Source organism: Delphinus delphis, chromosome 20 (assembly GCF_949987515.2).
Source record: "Delphinus delphis chromosome 20, mDelDel1.2, whole genome shotgun sequence".
Classification (NCBI taxonomy): Eukaryota; Metazoa; Chordata; class Mammalia; order Artiodactyla; family Delphinidae; genus Delphinus; species Delphinus delphis.
In genome coordinates this window covers 48,408,826-48,430,512 of record NC_082702.1, presented here as the reverse complement: position 1 = coordinate 48,430,512, position 21,687 = coordinate 48,408,826, and positions in this window count along the sequence as shown.

Sequence of the window (21,687 nt, the reverse complement as noted above, 5' to 3'; positions counted from 1 at the left end):
CGGGGAGGATATAATCCAATTTTTGTTTTTAAAACTTCTTTTGAGATGGCTTGTCGGGAGGAAAAAAAATGGAAGTGATGAGTCAGGTTAATGGCTTATGGTAATAATTGAGGCAAAATGTGTTGGTGGCTTGAAATAGGCTATTTGAAATGAAGGTAGTGGCGAGTTTTATTTAGTGGCAGGTTTTGTTTAGGCAACATCATAGACAGGACCTACAGACGGACTGAGTATGAGGAGTGAGGAGAGAGATGACTGATTTCCAGTCTACCCCAGTGTGTGATAGTTAAATTAAATGATATGACTAGGGTATGAATAATTAACAATTAGCCTTCTAGATATAAAGTGCTGTGGTCCTGTGATGACTTTGAACCTATGATGAGCCCTGGGCAAGTGAAGGCAGGACCACCCATGCTCTGCTTCCCCCAGGACATTCGGGAAACTCTGAAGTGCAACAGATACTCAGGGGCCCAGCGCTCTTCCACACCTTGAGTCCAGTAGCATCGTAGAAGTTGTTTTTTTTTTTTCTTCTTCCCGGTACGTGGGCCTCTCACTGTTGTGGCCTCTCCCGTTGCGGAGCACAGGCTCCGGACGTGCAGGCTGAGCGGCCATGGCTCATGGACCCAGCCGCTCCACGGCACGTGGGATCCTCCCAGACCGGGGCACGAACCCGTGTCCCCTGCATCGGCAGGCAGACTCTCAACCACTGCGCCACCAGGGAAGCCTCGTAGAAGTTTTTTGACACACTACAACACATGTGCAAATGTCAGATATTCTTTCTGACTTACTGCCAGATATTTTTATCCCCTTCTATGATTTCTTTTCCCGATTTTGTAGGCAGACATGAGTTGGGCAGTTGCTATAGAAATGGAAAAATTATAAGACATGCTGAACTACTCAATAACTAGATCTAGCTTTGAAATGTATTTTTTTCTACCTTCTTTCCTTCTAATTAATTACAGCTTTGAACATTTGGGTAGCAGATAAACTGACAGGAGGTTTTGCCCCCCTCTGGCTGAAATGATCATAATATAGTGAGTAGTTCTTCAAATTGGGTGACCCCAGACTGTGATAAATAGAACTTTGTGAAACAGTAGCGGTACTTCAAATGACAGTGTTTGAGCCTGTGACAGTGGCATGATGCCAGTGGAGATAGCTAATAACAAGGGTTTCTGTTGGACAGAAAACATATGAAAGTAGCTTTTAAAAGTCATTAGAATTCAGTGTTCAAGGTAATCTTAAGCAATGTTGATTTGCCTGATGTTGTTCGCAATTAAGTCTTTGTGACCAGGAAATTCAGGTATGGGTGAGAAGGGGGAAAGGGTCTTCGGAATTATTAAAAATATTTAGGTGTACGTATCATTGTGTACCTCCCCTTTTCCATCTCTCTGTCAGTGTGGAAGTCCCAGAAGGGAACACATGAAAGCAATCATTGTGAGATGATTAGCAAAGAGAGAGATGGACCCACCACTCAGTTTCTCCCTTTCAGAATTTATCGTGCAAGGACAAATCAGAGTCAAGGTTTTCAGGGGGTACAAAAAATAACCTTGTCGGTGAGGGGGACTCTCCACTTGGGTCCAAAAATAGAGATGGCAACAGTAATACCAAATCAAGGCATGGGCACTGGTGCAGAGCAACATCACAGCCCACTCATGCTGGGTGTTTCTTGTGTCTCTACGTGTGTCAGTCAAAGGAGTATAAAGCCATATTGTGGTTTTGGTCCCATGTCCTTGCTTGCTCTTGGAGTAAGACCCATTGTCATGAGTTTATTGGCATTTTAAATTACCGTTTCAGATATTTCTTTGTGTCCTTTGCCCTGTTTTCTATCATTTTTTAAATCATTGGTGTAATAGAAGTTATATCTTTCCTGTTTTTGTACATGCCATGTAGTTTTATAGTGTCTTTTTCATGTAGATATTTTTAGCTTGTACAAAGTCAAAGCGTTCAATCTTTCATGATTGCAAGCTTTGGTGTCATATTTAGGAAGTCTGCTCCTGACCCGAGATTCTAAAAATGTTCGCCTCATTTCTGTCTAGGCCAGGTTTTTCTTTTTTTACAAAAACACTTTATTATTTTTGCTGTCTTATCATTCCATGATTGATTGTAATACAAGGTGAGAGATACAAATTCAAGTTTATGTCTTTTTTTAAATGATTAACCTTATGAGACCAGGGACTCTATCCATCCCCCGCATCTTGATACAGTATGTAGTGCACAGTGGGCTCTGAATAATTATTGAACAAATGAATGAATAAGCTACATCTAGAACCTCATGGCTCCCCATGGTATATGTGAGTCACAAACTCAAAGGTTAATAATAATCTAATAACTGCCTATTAAATTAGAGAACTGAGTTACAAGGGCTCTATAGTACTCAGTAAAAAAAGAGGAATCTTTTAAATCTAGGCTCTAGAAAGTGTTTGGACATTATAAAGACAATTTTAAAGACACAATACACTGACTTATTTTAATCATGTGAGAGACGGCATGGTGAAAGCTTTTTACCGAAACAAATTCAGGTTTGAATTCTAATCTTTGAAGTCCTTGTTTTTTAATCTGGATTTTGTTACTAATCTAGACTGAGTTTTTCTGTCTTTTTTTTTCTGCTTTGTCCTCACACATCCTTTCCTCTGAGCACACATGGAGCGAGCGAGCGAGCTCTGGTGTCTTTTCTTCTAAGGATACTAGTCCCGTTGTATCAGGGCCCCACCAACATGACCTCATTTAACCTTAACTATTTCCTTACTTCAGATGCAGCCACTGGGTGTTAGGGCTTCATATACGAATTGGGGAGGACACCTATATTCAGTCCATAACATTTCAACCTGGTCCCCCCAAATTCATGCCCTTCTCACATGCAGAATACATTCATTCCATCCCAACAGCTCAAACATTTTCATTCATTTCAGCATCAATTCTAAAGTCTAAAGTTCAAAGTATCATCTCAATATCAAATAAATCAGGTATGGGTAAGACTCAAGCAAGGTATGATTCTATCCCGAGGTAAAATTCCAATCCAGCTGTGAACCTGTGAAACCAGACAAGTTACGTGTTTCCAAAATTCAATGGTGGGATATTGTCCTTCCAGAGGGGAGAAATTGGGAAAAAGAAATAAAACCTAGCAAGGTAGATTACCGTCAGATTGTAAGGCTCTCAAGAATAATCTTTGATTTGATGCTCTGTGCTTCAGACCCCTCCATCTTTAATGTGGGACTAAAACTGCTTACTTTCTAGGGACAGTAGGAATTGCAGCGTTAGCATACACAAAGCATCTAGCATGGCGCCTGTGAGAACAGATGTATTAATTCTAGTTGTCCTTTTCAGCCCTCCTCTAAGCATCCTTCTAGAGTTCTCAGAATTTGAGAGGTCTGTCAGTACATGTTAGCATGACAGTCTTTAAAGTGTGTGTTCCTTATGTAAACTTTGACATGTGAGTCATTTCCTAGTGTGAGTATGTGCTGTTCTCTAATCTGTCATTGTGGACTGAGTGTAAAGAGTCAGATTGAACGGTTTTGTGTGTGTGTGTGTTCAGTGTAGAGTATCTTAAATTAATAAAAAAGAGGCAGGTTGAATGAAATGCAGACTGCAAAGTTTCAGGTTACTTGCAATTAAATAGGTTGTTGTCCAAACGATCACACAGTTAATGTAGTTATGACAAATCCTGTACCAAGTCACACTGCTATGGACACGTGTGTCTGATGCTCCAATTAAATAAATGCCTGTTTTCGTCCAGTAGAACATCCACCAGTGTTTAAATCGGGCTTTGAATCGCCTTTTCAGTGAGTCATTCGTATGTTCACCTGCTCACATAAAATAAACTAGATGCTCATACACTCTTCAGTGGCAGGGAAAATGCCAACTGAATTGCTGAATGATCCGAAGTATAACAAAAGATCTAAAGAAACTAATCCTGTGTCTAGTGGACAGCTGTGACACAGTCACTGTTGAGAGCTTGTGCTAAAGGAATAAATTATGCACTAAAGGTATTTCTCCTGTTCCACTCCCTGGACAGAAGGACCCGTTTATATTATCCTATAAAAAGCATTCTGTGACTGGGAACAAACAGTATTCTTACATACGTTCCCAAAAAGGCTCAGCATGGTTCTTTTTTCATAAAATAGAATTCTCTCTAGCAAACTAATGAAATACGATGAAAAGAAAAGAATATCGTCAGTGGTACAAATTATGCTAACTGAATCTCTGTCACTCTGATTACTGTAGATGGCACACGTTAAACTTTCCAAAGGAAACTTGACAAGATTAAATGCTACCAGAAATAACTTAGGCAAACCAAGATGGGTTTCTGCACATCTTACAGAAGCATCCACTCCCAAGCAAAATGATGAACCAGTCTGGTTTCCATATCCTGGAACATTTTTCTCCCTTTTCAACAATGTGTCCTTTTCCTACAAATGCTTAGAACCCTCTTCCGTCAGCCACTTTGCCTAAGAGTGCTGATCTATTGTTCTATTGCTTTAAAATGAACTTTTCCACCGAGAGCTGCATGACTTCGCCTTACTTTTTTAAATGAGAACGTCTTTTTCAATAAAGACAACATTCTCAACGACTAGAATGCTGATAATGAAAAAAATATTCATAAACATTTTTCATTATTCTTTATTCTCTTTGGAATAAAAATAATAGTTGACAATTCTAAAAATGTATTAATTTGATTAGAAACATATTTATTCACTAGTAACGAGCATTATTTTGTTTTTCTGACAACCCTAAGCGAGTTTATATCATGTGTTAAATAATAAATACATGGGAAAAAACAGATTGACAAATGTCATCTATTTATTTTTTAAGATTGGATATTAATTCAGGGTTGTCAGAAAAACAAAATAATGTAGAGTTTTCTTTACATTCAAAGTATCTGTTTCATCAGGGTTGACTTTTAAGTCTCAAGTTTAAGTTTTTTCAACTGAATTATATGCAGGTAATAATTGTACATAACTGAGAAAACAAATAATATGAGTTAATAGTATTCATAGGATGAGATCATATTCTGTAGTATCTTGGCAGTAGCTTAGGACTAATGTTCAGGTACAGACTTTCTGAAAAGTGAATTTCACCTTCTATTTTTATATCTGTATCTCCTGCCATATGTAACACAGTGTGTTGCACATAATAGGACAGCCATCTGTTGAATGAATGAATGAATGAGAGAATGAGCACAATAGACTTAAGCTCCTTTAACAGTCCTTGGTCCAAACTAACCATTAGAGCCCATTCTGTTACTCTGTCCTCTATCATTTGATGAGTACTCATTTGTCAGTGTAGACAAGCAAGGTCAAGTGCCAGTAGGTAGTTTCATATCCTTTCATTCACAAAAGTGATTAGAAACTTTGTTTCTTTAAAAATTACTGTATTAGAGTTTTACCGAGAAGGACTATATAAAACTTTTTTTTTTTTTTTTTTTTTTTTTTTTTTTTTTTGTGGTACGCGGGCCTCTCACTGTTGCGGCCTCTCCAGTTGCTGAGCACAGGCTCCGGACGCGCAGGCTCAGCAGCCATGGCTCACGGGCCCAGCCGCTCCACGGCATGTGGGATCCTCCCGGACCGGGGCACGAACCCGTGTCCCCTGCATTGGCAGGCGGACTCCCAACCACTGCACCACCAGGGAAGCCCTGTATAAAACACTTTTGAAATGTTCATTCTGTTTTTTCTTGAGCCTAACCATCCATACCTAAAACAAACCTGAAAAATATGTAACATCCTTTGCTACAATATGGTGGGAATTGAACTATAATTAAGGGAATTCTCTTTCCCATTTGGAGTATGTCAGTAAAATGAGCAGAGAAGAACAGCTAATAATTGAGATTACAAATGTGCTTGTCTAGGTGACTATGTGGTTTGGGCAGACATTGCCAGAAAAATTACTTTTGAGGCAAGGATTTTTCAACAGATAGATGAAAGTACCTTTAAACTGAATTATTGCTTCCTTTGTGGTTTTCTTGACTGTGGACTAAGAATAATGATCTGTCCTTGGGTCCCCAAGTATAGGAGCAGTAGTGCTTGGTAGAGGGCTGGCCCTGAGGTTGGTGAGATTTTCTAGCATTCAAATATAGACGGTGCCTTGCGGTCTCTATTATCTGAGTAATGTGGGAGTCCGGCAGCCCCAAGCAAGACTGTCTTTGTCGGTGTCTCTGGTTTCAGCTGCCTTCCCCACTCTTCTCTCTACCTGCTGTGACGAGCATGGCATGTCTTGCATCTTCGGTTTTGAAGGGAAGCAGCAACTTCCAGGCTGAGGTGAGCTCTCCTGCAGGTCAGTAGATTCTCCAGAGCCCCATAGCATCCTGCATCCCTGCTGCCACTGTAGCTATTTAGGATCTGTTATTGTGACTGTTCACTCTGCCCAAATGGGTACCTTTCCTCATCTTTGACTTACCCACTGAGATGCCAACTGAATACGTTGAAAAATGGGTTGTACACTTTCAAGTGGCATTTTTCCTCTCAAATACGTCATTTACAAACAAAGGAAGAAATAAAATGTCATCAGGTATTTAGCCACCTCTCCACACCTCCTCAACAGGCTGGTCCAAGCCTTGATACTTCACATGTATAGGGAAGCCTGGTGGTCTGAACCCTAGTGCCCACCAGGCCCCACAGACCTACCTCTGTGGAAGTTTCTTTCATTCTCTCTCCCCTAGGCAGGTAACCTATTTGGGACAGGCAGGAAACACAGATGGACTTCTCAGTGTTAGGAGTGGGGAGTTAAATGTAGGAGCTGAAGGTAGTGTCCAGGTGTGATATTGTTGTTAATAAGATATACATGTTTGGTCTTTGCCCCAGGTTCCGGCACAGAGCTCTTAAAACCTTTGTAATTTCCTGAGTGATAGGGATGAGAGGAGCATCTTTTGTTATTCATAATAAGCCCCTTTCACCCAGACCTGAGTTGGTTAATGAGGTGACTGGTGACAAGATGCTCCTGAGAGCTTCAGGATAATGGCTGGTTCCCAGAGGAACCAACCACGTGGTTAGAGGGTTTGGACTTTCAGCCGCACCCTCCAACCACTGGGAAGGGGATAGGAGCAGAGGATTGAATTAATCACCAATGGTCAGTGATTTAATCAATCAAGCCTACATAATGGAACCTTCACAAAAACCCCAAATGAAGGGGTCTGGAAAGCTTCTGGGTCGCCGAATGCATCCATGGGCCAGGAGGGTAGCACACCCAACTCCAAGAGGACAGAAGTCTTGCTCTGGGGATCTTTCTGGACCTCTTGGTCTAGCTGTTCCTATATGTCCTTTATAATATCCTTTATAGTAAACTGGTAAGAGTTAGAACAGTATCCAACCTGAGGAGGAGGTCATGGCAGACCATGATTTGTAGGCAAAGCAGACAGAAGTGTGGGTAACTTGGGGACTTACTACTTGTGATTGGCATCTGAAGGTGGTGGGGGCAGTCTTGTGGGACTGAGCCTTCAACCTGTGGGATCTTCATTAAGTCCAGGTAGTTAGTGTAAGAATTAAATTATAGGACACCCAGTTGGTGTGTCCAGAGAATTAGAGAATTGATTGGTGTGGAAAACCCACACACTTGGCGTTGTAAATGTTGTGAGTAGAGAAATAGTTGTCCCACCAGGCCATCTGAATTAATGTACATTTTTAAAGCATAGTCATTAAGAACACAGACCCTAGCTAGACTACTTAACCTCTGTGAGCCTCCGTTTCCACAACAGCAAAATAGAAATATTAGTACCACCAGGCTCATTGAGTTATGCGGAGGATTACGTGATTTAATATTTACAGATAATTTAGAAATTTCCTGGCCCGTAGTAAGAAGTAACGCTTAATTAAATGAATGAATAAAGTAGAAGGAAGCTATTTTTTCCTGTCCTACTTCGTCCTCTGTTTTCTTTTTTTTTTTCTCATGGATAATTCATTTCCTCCTTTTTAAAAAATATTTATTTATTTATTTGGCTGCACCAGGTCTTAGTTGTGGCACATGGGATCCTCGTTGTGGCACGCAGGATCTTTCAGTTGTGGGATCTAGGTTCCCTGACCAGGGATCGAACCCGAGTCCACTGCATTGGGAGCTCGGAGTCAACCGCTGGACCACCAGGGAAGTCCCGATAATTCATTTTCTATTCCTATTTATACTTTTTATCATTAGCCCTTGATAGTCAGCTAATATCTTTGCATTATACTTCCCTTTGATTACCATGAAGGGCTAAATAATAGCGAAAAAAAAAGGAAACCAAAAAAACAAAACATAATTTGCTATTGAAATATTCCTACTTAAGGGTACAACAGAAAATGTTTATTCACCGAGTTGAGAACACCAGTGTTTATATATTATTTCTTCCTGATTTTTATTTTTCATTATAAACACAAAGAGGGCCTTCATACTATGAGAAAAGAATTAGCATGCGTTTCTTCTCTACTCTGAAAATAGCTCGTTAATATGACACTTATCTAAAAACAATCGTGTATTCCATCTGCATCAGTGATTCTCAACCAGGGCAATTCTGCACATCCTCCTTCCTGCAAAAGGCATGTTTGGCAGTGTCTGGAGACATTTTTTGGTTTGCATAATTAGGGAAAAAATGCAACTGGTGTCTAGTGGGTAGTGGCTAGGGACGCTGCTAATAAGCATCTTAGAATTCACAGGACAGTTCCCCATGACAAAGAATTATCCATCCTAAAACGTCAGTAGTACGAAGGTTGAGAAACTCTGATTTATAGAAATCCATCATCGATAAAATTCCTATACTCTCTCTTCCTGGGACCAGGGCACCCCTTTCTTCCCATCACTATATACTATCTTCATCTCTTAAGACACTCAGCTTATAATAGAGAAGACAGAGAGCAAAAGGGTAACTGAGTCGAGATAATTTTGTGAAACTAATAATGCTCTGGGACACCATGGAAGCAGGCTGCACTGTCTCAGGAATGACTCCAGAAAGAATCATTCATGAAGATTTTATAGGTGACCTCTGACCATGTTGGTACAGTTCCAGTGTCCTTTCTATTCATCTAACATCATCGTACAACTCAAATGTCGCAATAAGTAGTTATAAAATGATTACTGTTATAAATGATCAGTGTTATAAAAAGTGTTTTGATGTTTGTCTTTTGAAAGTATTTATCTTCTTGACATTTCAGACAGTACATAGATCATATCATTTAAGCCAGGCCCTCCAGCCACCCAAACATGTGTGTTCACGTGATTTGAACCAAATGGGATCTCTGCTTACACGGCACACAGCAGATAAGAATCTACAACTCAAGGTATCAGCTTGCACCTAATGGAAGGAAGAAGGCAGAACTGTAGAACTAGGTGAGAGTGTAACACTGACATCAAACTAGGCCATTATGGGCTTCCCTGGTGCCGCAGTGGTTGAGAGTCTGCCTGCCGATGCAGGGGACATGGGTTCGTGCCCTGGTCCGGAAGGATCCCACATGCCGCGGAGCAGCTGGGCCTGTGAGCCATGGCCGCTGAGCCTGTGCGTCCGGAGCCTGTGCTCAGCAACTGGAGAGGCCACAGCAGTGAGAGGCCCGCGTACCGCAAAAAATAAATAAATAAATAAAAATAAAAAACAAAAAAAGCCTAGGCCATTAGCATTCTGAGAGTCTAAATTATAGGGAGTAAACACTCCCTATAAGTTCTGAATAGATTTATCCAGTTTTGATGGCTTTCTTTTAAAAGTATATTCTACACTGAACACTTGAATTATGTTCATGATAATTTTGATATATATATATATGCATACCACATTTTCTTTATCCTTTCATCTGTGTTTATGGACATTTAGGTTGCTTGCATATCTTGGCTATTGTAAGTAGTGCTGCTATGAGCATATATCTTTTCGAAATAGTGTTTTCATTTTTTCCAGATATATACCCAGGAGTGGAATTGCTGGATCATATGGTAGTTCTATTTTTTAGGTTTTTGGGGAACCTCCATACAGTTTTCCATGGTGGCTGCACCAATTTACATCCCCACAAACAGTTTGTAAGGGTTCCCTTTTCTCCACACCCTCCCTAATATTTGTTATTTGTAGGTTTTTTGATGATAGCCATTGTGACAGGTGTGAGGTGATACCTCAGTGTGGTTTTGATTTGCATTTCTCTAATAATCAGTGATGTTGAGCATCTTTCCATGTGCCTGTATGTCCTCTTTGGAAAAATGTCTGTTCAGGTCTGTTGCCCATTTTTTGCTTGGATTGTTTTTTGATATTGAGTTGTATGAGCTGTTTATATACTTAGGATATTAATTAACCCCTTGTGGGTCATATCATTTGCAAATATTTTCTCCCATTCTGTAGGTTGTCTTTTTACTTTGTCAAAGTTTTCCTTTGCTGTGCAAAAAGCTTTTAGGTTTAATAAAGTCCCATTTGTTTATCTTTGTTTTTATTTCTTTTGCTTAGGATACAGATCCAAAGAAATATTGCTACAGTTTATGTGAAAGAATGTTCTGCCTATGTTCTCTTCTAGGATTTTTATGGTTTCAGATCTTATATTTAGGTCTTTAATCCATTTTGAGTCTATTTTTGTACATGGTGTGAGGAAATGTTCTATTCTCATTGATTTACATGTAGCTGTCCAGTTTTCCCAGCCCCACTTGTTGAAGAGACTGTCTTTTTTCCATTGTATATTCTCATCTCCTTTGTCATAGATTAATTGACCATAGGTGCATGCATTTATCTCTCAGCTCTCTATTATGTTACATTGATCTATCTGTCTATTTTTGTCTCAGTACCATGCTGTTATGATTACTGTAGCTTTATAGTATAGTTCGAAGTTTGGGAGAGTGATACCTCCAGCTTTTTTTCCCCTCAAGATTGCTTTGGCAGTTGGGGATCTTTTGCTGTTCCATGTGAATTTTAGGATTATTTGTTCTAGTTCGGTGAAAAATGTCATGGGCATTTTGATAGACATTGCATTAAATCTGTAGATTGCTTTGGGTAGTATGGCCATTTTAACAATATTCTTCCAATCCAAGAGCATGGGATATCTTTCCATTTCTTTGTATCATCTTTAGTTTCCTTCATTAATGTTTTATAGTTTTCAGAGTATAGGTCTTTCACCTACTTGGTTAAGTTTATTCCTAGGTATTTTATTCTTTTAGATGTGATTTTAAGTGGGATTTTAAAAAACGTTTTCTGATAGTCCATTATTTGTGTATAGAAACACAACATATTCCATATTAATCTTGAATCCTACAATTTTGCAGAATTTATTTATTCTCATAGTTTTGGGGTGGAGACTTTAGGCAAATAGTGACAATTTTACCTCTTCCCTTCGAATTTGGATACCTTTTATTTCTTTTTCTTGTCTGATTGCTTTGGCTAGGACTTCAAATACTATGTGAAATAGAAGTGGTGAGAGTGGACATCCTTGTCTTGATCCTGAATTTACAAGAAAGGCTCTCAGCTTTTCACTGTTGAGTATGATGTTGGCTGTGCATTTGTCATAAATGGCCTTTATTATGTTGAGATATGTTCCCTCTATACCCACTTTGATGAGAGTTTGTTTATCATGAATGGACGTTAAATTTTGTCAGGTGCTTTTTCTGCCTCTGTTGAGATGATCACGTGGTTTTTATCCCTCCTTCTATTAATGTAGTGTATCACGTTGATTGATTTGTGAATGTTGAACCGTCTTTATGTCCCTGGAATAATTCCAACTTGTTCATGGTGTGTGATCCTTTTTATATATTGTTGGATTGAGGATTTCTGCACCTGTGTTTATTGGAGATATTGGCTTGTAATTTTCTTTCCTTTTTTCTTTGGTAGTGTCTTTGTCTGTTTTTTGTATCAGGGTAATGTGGCCTCGAAGAATGAATTTGGGAATATTCCACCCTCTTCAATTTTTTGGAATAGTTTAAGAAGGATAGGTATTAGTTTTTTTAATGTATATATATATATATATATATATATGTGTGTGTGTGTGTGTGTGTGTGTGTATATATACGTATATATATATATATGTTTGGTAGAATTCCCATGTGAAGCCATCTGGTCCTGGACTTCTGTATGCTAGAAGTTTTTTTTATTACAAATTCAATTTCGCTACTAGTGATTAGTCTGTTCAAATTGTCTGTTTCTTCTTGATTCAGTCTTGGCAGGTTTTATGTTTCTAGAAATTTGTTCACTTCATTTAGGATGTCCAATTTACTGACATATAACTGTCATATTTTTGTGATTATTTTTTGTATCTCTGTGGTATTGATTGTTGTTTCTCATTTTTAATTTCTTATTTTATTTTTTGGGTCCCCTCTCTTTTATTCTTAGTGAGCCTAGATAAAGGTTTATCAATTTTCTTTATCTTTAAAAAAAACCAGTTCTTGGTTTCATTGACCTTTTCTGTTTTTTTTGACTTTATTTCCTCTTTAACCTTTATTATTTTCTTTCTTCTGCTGACTGTGGGCTTTGTTTGTTCTTTTTCTAATTCTTTTAGGTGGTAGGTTAGGTTGTTTATTTGAGATTTTTCTTGTTCCTAGAGGAAGGCCTGTATCACTATAAACTTTGCTCTTCTTAGAACTACTTTTGCTACATCCCATAGGTTTTGAATTTTCATGTTTCCATTTATATTTGTCTTGAGGAATTTTCTGATTTCCTCTTTGATTTTGTAATTGACCCATTGGTTTTTTAGCAGTATTGAATATGTTGTTTAGTCTCCACATGTTTTTTTTCCTGTTTTTCTTTCCGAGATTGATTTCTAGTTTTATACCATTGCGGTCGGAATAAATGCTTGATATAATTTCTATCCTCTTAAGTCTTTTGAGGCTCATTGTGTGGCCTAGTATGTGATCTGTCCTGGAGAATGTTCCATTTGCACTTGAAAAGACTGTGTGTTCTTTTGTTTTTGCATATAATGTCCTATAGATATCTATTAAATTCAGCTGATCTACTGTGTCATTTAAAACCACTGTTGCCTTATTGATTTTCTGTCTGGATCTGTCCATTAATGTCAATGGCATGTTAAAGTCCTCTACTATTATTGTATTTTTGTCAATTTCTCTCTTTATTTCTTTTAGTATTTGCTTTATATATTTTGGTATTGGGTGCATATATGTGAACGAGTATAATATCCTCTTATTGTATTGATCCCATTATCATTATATAATGACCTTATCTGTCTTTTGTTATATAACCTTTGTTTTAAAGTCTATTTTGTCTGATGAACATTGCTGCCTCTGCTTTGGTGTTGCTTCTGTTTGTGTGAAAGATCTTTTTCCTTACTCTTGCTTTCAGTTTGAGTGTGTTTAGCCCTGAAGTAAGTCTCTTGCAGGCAGGATATTGAAAGCTCTTGTCTTTTTTATCCAATCAGCCACCCTATGTCTTTCAATTGGAGCATTTAGTACATTGATATTTAAAGTAATTATTGATAAGCATGTATTTATTGCCATTTTATAACTTGTTTTCTGGTTATTTTTGTAGTTCTTCTCTGTTGGTTTTCTTTTTGTTTTCTTCCATTATGGTTTGATGATTTTCTTTAGTAGTATCCTTGGGTCCCTTTCTTTTTGTTTTTTGTGTATCTATTGTAGGTTTTTGATTTGTGGTTATCATGAGGTTCATGTATGTTGACCCATAATTATGTCTACTTGTTTTAAACTGGTAGTCATTTAAGTTCATACACATTCTAAAAGATCTACATTTTTTTACTCCCCTCCCCACCATTTTGTGGTTTTGATGCATTTTATATCTTCAAGTTTATCACTTTATTGTAATTATAGTTGCTTTTACACTTTTTTGTCTTTTTTTTTTTTTTTTTTTTGCGGTATGCGGGCCTCTCACTGCTGTGGCCTCTCCTGTTGCGGAGCACAGGCTCGGACGCGCAGGCTCAGCGGCCATGGCTCACGGGCCCAGCCACTCCGCGGCATGTGGGATCTTCCTGGACCGGGGCATGAACCCGCATCCCTGCATCGGCAGGCGGACTCTCAACCACTGCGCCACCAGGGAAGCCCTACACATTTTTGTCTTTTAATCTACACACTGGCTTATTTAAGTGATCTTCAGTCCTTACTACATATTTACCTTTCCTAATGGGATTTTCCCTTTCCTGTCGATTCTTATTTTTTCCATTTGGAGAAGACACTTCAACATTTATTTTAGGGTAGGTTTAGTAGTGATGAATTCTTTTAGTTTTTGCTTTCCTGGGAAGTTCTTTATCTCTCCTTCTATTCTACATGATAATTTTGCTGGGTATAGTATCCCAGATGGCAAGTTTTTTCCTTTCAGCACTTTGAATATATCATTCCACTCCCTTCCGGTCTGCAAAGTTTCTGCAGAGAAACCAGCTGACAGCCTTATGAGAATTCCCTTGTGACTCTTTGTTTTTCTCTTGCTGCCTTTAGAATTCTCTATTTATGTTTAGCTTTTGCCATTTTAATTATGATATGTCTTGGTGTGGGTCTGTTTGGGACCCTCTGTGCTTCCTCTACCTGGATATCTATTGCCTTCTTCAGGTTAGGGAAGTCTTCAGCCATAATTTCTTCAAATATATTTTTTATCCCAGATTCTCTCTTCTCCTTCAGGAACCTCTATAATGCAAATGTTGGAATATTTAATGTTATCTCAGAGATAACTTAGATTGCTTTAATTTTTAAAAATTAATGAATTTTATTTTTGGCTGCATTAGGTCTTCATTGCTGCATGAGGTCTTTCTTTAGTTGTGGCAAGTGGGGGCTACTCTTTGTTGTGGTGCACGGGCTTCTCATTGCAGTGGCTTCTCCTGTTGAGGAGCATGGGCTCTAGGCACATGGGCTTCAGTAGTTGTGGCACGCGGGCTCAGTAGTTGTGGCTTACGGGCTTTAGAGAGCAGGCTCAGTAGTTGTGGCGCACAGGCTTAGTTGCTGCATGGCATATGGGATCTTCCCGGACCAGGGCTTGAACCCGTGTACCCTGCATTGGCAGGTGATTCTTAACCACTGTGCCACCAGGAAAGCCCTGCTTTAAGTTTTCTTTAACATCTTTATTGGAATATAATTGCTTTACAATGTTGTGTTAGTTTCTGCTGTATAAGAAAGTGAATCAGCTATACATATACATAAATCCCCATATCCCATCCCTCTTCCTGCTTTGATTTTTTTAAATTTGTTTTTCTTCTGTTCTTGTTGGCCGATTTCCACTTTTCTATCTTCCAGATCACTTATGCACTCTTCTGTGTCACTTAGTCTGCTATTCATTCCCTCTAGTGTGTTTTTTATTTCAGCTATTGAATTATTTATTTTTGTTCTTTTAAAAATATTTTCTAGTTCCTTGTTAAAATGTTTGGATCAATTCTTTTTCCTAATTCGGTTAACATTTTTATTACCAATGTTTTGAATTCTTTGGTAAATTGTTTATTTCTGTTTCATTAATTTTGGGGGGAGTTTTCTTTCATTTGAGAGTAGTTCCTCTGCCTTCTAATTTTACTTAACTTTCTCTGCCTCTATGAATTCAGGCGAAACAGTTACTTATTGCCGTCTTGAAGAGGTATTCTTATGTGGGAGTGTCCCTGTGAAGATTGTCTATGCCCACTGCTTTTGGTGGGAAGGCTATATCTGATGTGGATGCCAGTTGCGTCTCTTCTCTGGGTTTGCTTTAGTTCTCATCTTGGTAGGAGGTGGAGCTGGAGGTGGAGGGGCTAGAGCCAGCACCAGGCATGAGACTGGGCTTGCTCTCTGCTCAGTGGCTGTCATTGCCCTATTAGGGGTGGAGTCTGATCCCAGGTTCTGGAGGCAGAAGACCTGAGGGTTGGGCTTGAGCCGTCTCTGTTACCTTTAAGTGTGTGTTCTTCTCTCTCCCCAGACCAGGATATCTGCTTCAGAGGAGGGGAAGGGCCTGTGTGCATACAGGGGTCCAGTGTGCTCTGCTCAGCTCAGACACAGCCCACGTTCAAGTCTTTCCCTGGTCATGGGAGCCCAGATGCCATGCCACACCGTGGCATTCTCTGAGTGGGAGCAGAGCATTCGCTTGTCTTGAGCTGTAGTGCTCGGCAAGGCTGTCACAGGAAAACCTGGCAGCTACGAGGGCAGACCTCTCTCTGCCCTCCCTCAGGTGCAAACCAGCACGGGTGGCCTTCTCACGAGCAGAGTCCGGCTTCTCCAGTCTTTCTGTCTGTCCCAGTGGTCCTCTAGTCAGTCAAGGGGGCTTGTCTTCTCTGTGTAGGACCCCGGGACTAGGGTGCCCAGTCTGTGTTTCGACCCACTCACTCCCCAGAGCCGGTTTCCGCTGATGCAGTCTCCCTTTAGTGCCACATCCACTCCCAGGGGCAGTGGTCCTGACCCTATTACTTTTCTTCCCTTCCTACCCAGTTATGAGTGGGTCTTTCTTCCAGCCTTGGTTGTGCAGGTCTGCCAGCTTCCGGTTAGTTTTCAGTGAGAACTGTTCCCCACGTAGATGGATTTTTGATGTGTTTGTGGGGGGAGGTGAGCTCCATATCCTCTTACTCCCCCATCTTGAGCTCCGCCCTCAAGAAACTATTTTATAGGCAATAAATGTGTTACATTTTATCTGGTTTCATAAATGTTTCATTATTATATGTTTGTATAATTATTTGTTTTTGTAGTTTATCATTAATGTAATCCATTTTATTACAGCAAGTTCAGATTTTTAAAAAAGGAAACAAATCACTTGACAGAATACATATTGTCATGTTGTTTATTCAAGTCTGTTCTGAGACAGTCTCAGAAATGTGGAAGGGAAGTAGGATTGGGTAGAAGGTAGAAGGTTGGTCTTCAGTCTGACTCTAATCTACTTGGAGAGAAGAACATCCACCAGTGTAAAACTTAGTGCATCTGCGTGAATGGAAATCAATTGAATTGATTTTTGAGGGACTTTTTCCTACGCTGCCATTTAAAAACTCAATACCATGTAATGTTCTAGGATAAGGTCATTACAAAGATCAACAGAACAAAATACAAAGTTTTACTTAATGCATGAAGATTACACATTCGCAAAAGCCTTTAATTGTATAAGTTTTCAGCGAAATTTGAAGTTTTAATTTAATTACAAATCTATAATGTGCACGTAGGCATCGTGCTTTCCAGTACTAAGAAATCCATTCTTCCACTGATGTGTGAAGGATTTAAATGGCCATCAACTCTGAACACTAATAGATTTTCTCTATTTCCCTCTTGAATCTGCAGCATGTATTGCTGTTGCCCAAAGGGTTCTGAGCAGCGTGTCCGAGCATATTTTAGAATTAAATATTAAACTTCTACTAAATCGTAATGCCGAAGTGACAAAATGTCAGCACTAATTATACCCACAAGATTATGACAATAGAACTTCCTTTATTCCATTAAAAATAAGAAGCATCAATAACAAAATTTGTATGCAGAAGTTTTTATTCTTTAAAAAGTATTTGCTTACAAGTGGTAGTATTCTTTTAAAAGTCAGCTAAAGTGTTTGTGCTTATAACAATTTCAGGCTTATTACTAAGTTACTGTTAGGCACCACTGTTTTATGGTTTTTAAATTGGGTTTGTAGACATATAAACACCGGTGTGTGTGATATATGGGTATATGTGTATTCAGTCGATTAAAAAAACAAAAAGCATCACTTGACCGTTACTGTGTAAAGTAGCAACATCAACTGAATATTAGGATGAATTCAAACAACCAGAAGACAGACTCTCGCGTAAGGATATGCATCATCTAAATCTAGATAGGATTCTTTTTTTTTTCAAATCTCCTTAGTATGACAGCTTTAGTCTTGTTTCTATAGTTAACATAGGGGCATAGGAGACTCAAACCCTGGACCATCTGGCACAAAAGCCCATGTTTTGAAAATTGCATTCTTTTACCGACACATCAACTATTTTTTTTGCTGCACCATGTGGCATGAGGGATCTTAGTTCCCTGACCAAAGATCGAACCCGTGACCCCCTACAGTGGAAACTCGGAGTCTTACCCACTGGACTGCCAGGGGAGTCCCTCAGCGGCTTTTTTATGTACATTAAATTTGAGCAAAAGAGCCCTCACCTCTTTGTCCCAAAGATTGTTGCATGAAAGTAACCAAGATTTGAATAAATTTAAGCCTCAGCTTTCTCCAAGCATGGAGTCATAAGCACTGCTAATAAGCGTTTAACGTGGCAGACAGTCCCTTTTGTCAGTTGTGAGCTGCTTCACCTAAACCGCTCATTCCCTCTGAGACCATCCTCATATCTGCGTGACGTTTAGCTTTATCCCTCAGCCAGGGCTTCTGGCTTTCGACCTTCAAGTCATTTGCATTGATTTTGCCTCTTCTGCCAGTTTGCATAGGACTTTGACCCTGGCTTGCATCTTGATCGGTTCAGTAATGCCAACACCACTGTGATGTGATGCTGTCCGCTTCTTTGTTTATCTGGGAACATTTTTCTCTCATTGTCTCTAAAACTCATTATGAGGATTATGCTCCCCGAGGCTTTTGGCAGGGGTTCCATGATATCCATTGGATCATAGAACTTCCCTTCCGGAATTGATTCCCTGCAAGGCAGGCAAAAAAATATTTATGTTTTCTTACTGCCCTTTTCTAAAATTCCAGGTGAACTGCTTTGTTTATTTGTTTTTCTCCAACTTAGTTAGATTTATGAACTCCACTCAAGATCAATATACAGTTTTAACTTGGTCAGTCCTCATTTTCCAGAATTTTATCTATCACTTGTCTTAGATGATTTTATAGCTTAGTTGTTGTCTCATTTAGACACCAACAAGTGCCTGGAAACACTTTACTAAAAGTGAAAACTGGTGATTGATACTAGCAGCATTCTTGGTAAATAAAAGTAGATACGCAGAATAATATAAAGTAGACGGTGGAATACTATACTAGCATTGATTTTGTTTCTGAGATCTCAAATATAAACTAAAATATTTTCCTAAAAAGTAGGTATCAACAACTTAATATAGGAAAAAAACTTAATTGAGGTTGTTTATCAGAATGTTGTAGGCAAGTGTTCTAGGCTGGTGTTAGGATGTTAGTGTCCTTATCCTTTGAGAATTTCTAAATACATTGGCAGAAAGGTGTATATATATAAACCTTATGAGACTCCAACACGTGTGTATATATATATGTGTGTGTGTGTGTATAGACATGCATACCTATACACATATATTTATGATATTACTAGAAATGGAACATCTGAGGACATTTTATTTTAGAGTGGAAAAATTATTTATCTTGATTGGTGTGGTGGTTAATCACGTGTATACGCCTATCAAAATTCATCAAATTATGCATTTTGTAAGATCCATGCATTTTGCTAATGGAAATTTTACCTTAGAAAAAATATTTTAAAAAATTTAAAAAATTAAAAAATAAAAAATATTTTTTCTAAAAAGAAAAAATATGGGCTTCCCTGGTGGCGCAGTGGTTGAGAGTCGGCCTGCCGATGTGGGGGACGCGGGTTGGTGCCCTGGTCCGGTAGGATCCCGCCTGCCACAGAGCGGCTGGGCCCGTGAGCCATGGCCGCTGGGCCTGCGCGTTCGGAGCCTGTGCTCCGCACTGGGAGGGGCCGCAGTGGTGAGAGGCCCGTGTTTCGCAAAAAAAAAAAAAAAAAAAAAATTGGTAAAACATGTATACTAGTGTATATTTATAAATTTAGTTTTATTTACTTTATTTATTTTTGGCCATGTTGGGTCTTTGTTGCTGCGCACAGGCTTTCTCTAGTTGGAGTGAGCGGGGGCTACTCTTTTTTGTGGTGCGCGGGCTTCTCATTGCGGTGGCTTCTCTTGTTGTGGAGCGTGGGCTCTAGAGCGCAGGTTCACTAGTTGTAGCACGTGGGCTTAGTTGCTCCGCGGCATGTGGGATCTTCCCGGACCAGGGCTCAAACCCGTGATCCCTGCATTGGCAGGCGATTCTTAACTACTTTGTCACCAGGGAAGTCCCACTAATGTATATTTAGACTTAAGTCTAAAAAGTATCTCATGGTCTATAAGGGGCAACTGAGATAGCTGTTTAGTCATCTGACTTTCTTCTTCCTTACACTGGTAAGCTATTTGAATGAGAATCTCCATCTTCATTTTCATTTCCCCTCCACACCTTCTCTTTCCCCTCTTGATATCTCACTGACATCCATATGTGTTTATAACTGTCTCTGTGGTTGACAGCCTAATAATGGCCCTTCAAATATGTCAGCATTTAAATCCCAGAACCTGTGTGAGTGTTACCTTACATGGCAAAAGGGACTTTGCAAATATATGATTAGGTAAAGGATCTTGAGGTAGGGAGATTGTCCTGGGTTATCTGGGTGGACCCAATCTAAACACAAAGGTCTTTAAAAGGGAAAGGGGGAGATAGGAGAGTCAGAGTGAGAGACGACATGACCACAGAGTCAGAGGTCAGAGTGATGCAGTTTCTGGCTTAAAGATGAAGGGGACCGTGCGTCAAGTAAGGCAGGCAGCCTCTAGACGCAGGAAAAGGCAAGCAAACATGTTCTCCCCTGGGAGATTCTTCACTGTTTCCAGAAGGAACACAGCTCTGCGAATACCTTGATTTTAGCCCAGTGAGACCCCTTTTATATTTTTTTCTCTTTTGAATTATAAGGTAATTCTTTTGAGTTAAGTGACTGCGTTTGGGGTAATTTGTTACAGCAGCAGCAATCCGAAGCTAATACATTGCCCTAAGCTTTAAAAATCCCTTCGTCCTTAAAAATCATGACAGTGAACTTGCCTAGATTTCACCTTCACCTCTTTGTACCCTCTGTCTCCTTGTAAAATTTTTCTCTAAGAGAAGGATTTTTTTTTTTAAAACCTCTAGAAATCTAACCGTGGATGATTTAATGTCACTTTAAACACGGCATTCCAAATCTTAATTTGTTATATTATTTCTCAAATTAGGACTTCTCCAGCTCTTCCTCTTTCTATAAATGGTGTGACTACTTCCCAGACATTATGGTCAGGACAAACAGCAAAGCACATGCCGCCTCCTCTCCTGATAATGGTTCCCTTGAGAATCGTCATGTGGGGTGATTCGTGGGGAGAGGAGTAATCTGTAGGAAAGGGTATTTGTCAGTATTAAATGAGGTAAAAAGAGAGGCATAGTCATCATTTAATAACTCCTAGCGTTATTTTTTTTTTTTGGTGCACACATCCTAGTCCTTCTGCAGAATCGATTTCTAGAAGTAGCCTGTGCTAAATATGCAAATAATATGGAGATCTGGAAATTACCTAGTGATTTGCATTATTTTAGAAAATGTTTGTATGAGTATGCCATAATTTTATTGCCAGATTATGTGTGCAAAATAAATTTGTATCTCCCCAAAGAATTTCAGAGATGGATTCTGTGTACTAAAGAATTTTCTTTCTTTTTTTCAGTAACATTTTAAAATAAATCATTCAAATGAGTCCCGATGCATAATATGTTTTTTTTTCTTTCTTTAGCTTTTTATGTCTTTTCCACAAACCATGCTTGGATAGATACTTTTAAAAGATTTTAACAGTTGAAAAGTACACAGAGCAAAATGGGAAAGAAGCATTCACCATCCTCCTCCGTCATGATGCCAGCTTAATGCTGGGGTATCTGAGGATTACTGTTAAAGAAAAAGCTTCTGAAGCTGTTAATTAGACTAACTTTCTTGTTTCTTCACTGATTTATTTATTTTTTTACTGAAGGTCATGCTCAAAGTCTTAGCCTACTGGCTGCTAATTTTAGTCTTTTATTGTAGCAAGAATACTTAACATTAAATCTCCCTCTTAAATTTTTTTTTTTTTTTTGTGGTGTGTGGGCCTCTCACTGTTGTGGCCTCTCCTGTTGCGGAGCACAGGCTCCGGATGCGC